We start from the raw sequence: 4,140 nt of genomic DNA, 5'->3' as shown, positions 1-4,140 counted from the left end.
TTGACAGTTACATGTCTTGACGCATACCGGTGTGCTGCCTACCTAAGAAGGCGATGTCAAAACTGAACTGGACATTTTTCATTGAAATTCGTACATTCGTTTATCACATTGACGATAACAACCACATAACAATAACAACAAAAACAATACATTTTATGCACTTTCAGATAAAAAGAAACCAGTCAGTGCATCCCTTCGTGACTGCGAATGTAGCCCAATTTCCCAATCACGGGCTGTTCAATAGCATATTTCTTGAGCGAAGTGGAGATTGTTACCATTGACTGTTCGTCGGATACACACCAAAGAGAGAAATTTGGACATGAATAAGGTTGGTGTCAAAGGCCTTGAAAGTAAATACCACTGCGACTGAGAGAAGATGCGCAGAGAATATACATACTGAGACATACGTAGAGCACGCCTTGCTGTAGGAATGCGTATTGTGTGCCAGAAACATTTACTGTTTGAATTATGGACGACCAATACCATGAGCTGAGAGTCTGAAAAGAGAACGCTAGATGCTTCAGAATGTTGTGAAAACTTGTGTGCCTACCATCAGAATCCGTAGTACCCATGAAGACAACCGAGGAAGAACTTATGGCCTATATCTTCCGGTCGAAAATAACGCCAAACAAGTAACCAGAAAGAAACAGGCAGTAAATGGATTGCCCCTTGCTTCTTGCTTGGTTTACTTTCCAACCCTGAAGATAAGGGCAATACATTATTTCGAAATGTATGTGCATTTCTACAAAACTACACGGCGTTACAGCCCAGAAGGTCATTCTCTTCATTGTCACTGCTGTAAAGGCCTCATATCCAATGCAGTAGACATGTTAGGTCTGTCTTGTAATTAATAAAATGTGAGAAAGAGTTACTGTACCTCCGTACACATAGAATAGATCCTCTATAGTATTAATTACAAATAGGTCCTCTGAAAGAGGGCAGTTCTATTAATTTATGAAATTTTCTATTTTTACGCATTTTCGCCTTGCCCATACTTAGAGAATCTCTGAACGAAGTTGTAAACCGCTCTGCGCAACAAGCACTTCCCACCGTAAACAAGACACATCTTTATGAATACGCTTTGATTTGAGTCATTTTGTCAAAACAAATCACAATATAAGACTGCTCGTCTGTATTACATTACTCAAGCACGGTAGCCATTTTGACTACTGAAACCAGCCTCTGAGTATGTATATGCGCGTCTGCTACCTGCACTGTCATAAAGATGGACTGTGCTGCTACCTAGTGATACACATAGAAAACATCTTACATACATTAGAGCTGTTTTCTTCCGTTTGTGACCTATTTACTGACTCTCCTTCGCAATAATGTCTAGTCGTATTCGGAAAATTTCTTTAGACTCATTAAGATACCATATATCTTAAATCCTTATCTGTAATGGTTCCGATGCTGTTAAAATTGTAAAACAGAGATATTAATTTAAAACTGTAAATTTACGTCTCTGCAGCTTCAAACTTTATCATAATCCTTCGCTAATGTTACATGAGTCTACATAAAAATTATGTGTTAGGAACTGTGTACACCATATAAGAAACTGGAGGTGTGCTTGTGGAGACGTTTTTCTAATTTCCAAGAAACAGCCCTTTCTAAGGCGGAATTTCATTTTATTATACATCTTTACTTACCTATTTTTAGAGACCAGTTTCAAAAGAAGTCTACAGACACTGCGTCTCGCAACAAAAACTCAAGTGGCTGTTAACCTTGACAGAGATTTTATACCTACAAAAGATTTGCAATACAATAGATTCGTTTGGACTGCATGCAACCTTATCCGCTGCAGACTTCGTTTAGACAATCATAAATCAACGTTAAGAAAAAAAGACAGTAAACAATGCTTATTCTGGTCATTGGAAACTTCCAGATCATTAGAGCAAAACTGATGTACTTGGGTGTCTGCACAGGATGCCGGAGGCGGGTAGTTACGAGTTCAAATTACCCGTTTGGGGTGTCTGGTTCTAATGACGAAAAGTGGGACGACGAAAAAGAAAGGGAAATTTCATATTTTGAATGGAGTTATAGATCCACATATTCTTAATCTTGTTTCTAGATTTCAGGGAGTAATCACCTTCACATTAGGGACTTTTACTCCTGCAAAAATCTCTTCCGTTATACGTATATTGACTAGAATTTGTACTGCAGAATGTTGCCCTGATATTATTCTCTAGTGACTTGGAGATGGACCCATCAGAGTGGTCACGCGGTCTAAGGCATGAACTGTCTTCGCTCGCTCGAACGCTGGGAGTGTGAGTTCGAATCCTACTCGGGGTATGGATGTCTGTGTGGATTTATTTTGTGTTATTGCTGTTCTGTGTATAGGTAGAGGCCTTGCGACGGGCTGATCCCCTATCCAAAGACCCCTACCTATTGTGTATAGGATTAAGAAACTGAAAAAGCGGCCAAGGTCCAACAAAGGACTGTAAAGCCATAGACAGACATACTTGTAGCTAGGTTTCCGCAGAACCAATACAAAGTCGATACTTTGGCAGCGCCATAGCTCAAGCGGTTAGTCGCTGGCTTCCCACCGCGGCGGCCCGGGTTCGATACCGGGTCTGGTCAAGTGGGATTTGTGGTGGACAAAGTGGCGCTGGGGCGGGTTTTTTCCGAGTATTTCGGTTTCCCCTGCCAATTTTCAGTCCACAAAATTCTCCATCATAATCATCCGGGTCAGGCTACAATAGGCCAATCAGTGGCCGTCGTGCAGAGTGGACCCAGTTGGACTCCACCCCCCCACTAATCGAATTAAAAATAAAGTAGATACTTTGCATCTTGAGATTGCGAGTTCGAATTCTGCTGTGATTATTGGCATGTTTGTTTAGTCATTCAAGATTCCTTGATAATTACTTTTTCTTTCAACCTCCATTACATTTGAGTACCTGAACGGGAATTCGGAGAGGTGGATATGCGGTGTAGAAGAATACGTTGGGGAATCCCAGAAGCGAACTTCTTGAGCCCCGTATTGTGAAGCCGGTTTTGGCTATGGCGTAACTGTAATGCAGCAAGCCACTCCGGTCCTAGTACGAGGCTTGCTGGTACGTTAAACTTGCTCTCCAAGACAGTTGGATGAATGTCTTCCCTCCACTAGCTTTGTTTTCAGCATTTTGCTTACTTGGCTGGCACTTACATTACTGGGTGGGCCGCGCCATAGCTTAAGCGGTTAGTCGCTGGCTTCCCACCGTGGCGGCCCGGGCTCGATCCCGCGTCTGGTCAAGTGGGATTTGTGGTGGACAAAGTTGCGCTGGGGAGGGTTTTCTCCGAATACTTCGGTTTTCCCTGCCAATATTCATTCCACCAATTGCTCCACAATCACCCTCACCTATCATCTGGGGCTGGTGCAATAGGCCAGAAGTGACCGCAGTACAAGGGACTTAGTCCCACCCCACTAGCAATAAAAAATAATAGATTACTGGGTACTATTCCAAGAATTGTCACTCAGGACAGTAGACCTCGGCCCATTATCCCACCAGTCAGACAAATAAGTAACCAATCCAACCGATGTTAACAAATGCTCTAAGCTACGTAGACTCTAAATAACCAACAAGTGAAAAAGTAATGAACTAATTTACGAACTCTCTAGGATAAGAAACCAGAACTCCAGTTTAGTTCCACACTCTTCAAATTTCGAAAAGGTTCTGAGGAAATTTCATGGTATCATGGGATACCCATTAAACTGGTTAGGCTGATTAAAATGTGTTTAAACGAAACTTATAGTAAAGTCCGTATAGGTAAACATTTGTCTGATATATTTCCTAGCCAGAATGGTCTAAAACAAGGGTCTCCAAACTACGGCCCGCGATGTGATTTTATCCGGCCCGCGAAAGAATTGTGCAGAAATGCGCCAATTGAACTAATTTTCCAATGAGCAATGGTAAAGAAAATACTTTTTCATAGATTTCAAATTCATTAATTAAGATTGTGTTTAAAATATATTGATATTCCATATTATGTTAATATTAATATTATTCACAATTTTACTAATTCTGGACCGTATACTGCGCGGTATTTCTTCGTACTTGTTCGGCCTCGATCGACAGTGTCACTTCGTGGCAATGTAGGTAGCGCGAGCAGAGTTTCCTTCCTCGTTTGCAAATTTAGTCATTTCAGATGTGAAAGAACAATTTC

Source organism: Cryptotermes secundus, unplaced genomic scaffold (assembly GCF_002891405.2).
Source record: "Cryptotermes secundus unplaced genomic scaffold, Csec_1.0 scaffold968, whole genome shotgun sequence".
In the NCBI taxonomy this organism is placed as follows: Eukaryota; Metazoa; Arthropoda; class Insecta; order Blattodea; family Kalotermitidae; genus Cryptotermes; species Cryptotermes secundus.
The sequence above is the reverse complement of the archived record's forward strand: the minus strand, read 5'-3'. Positions refer to the sequence as shown.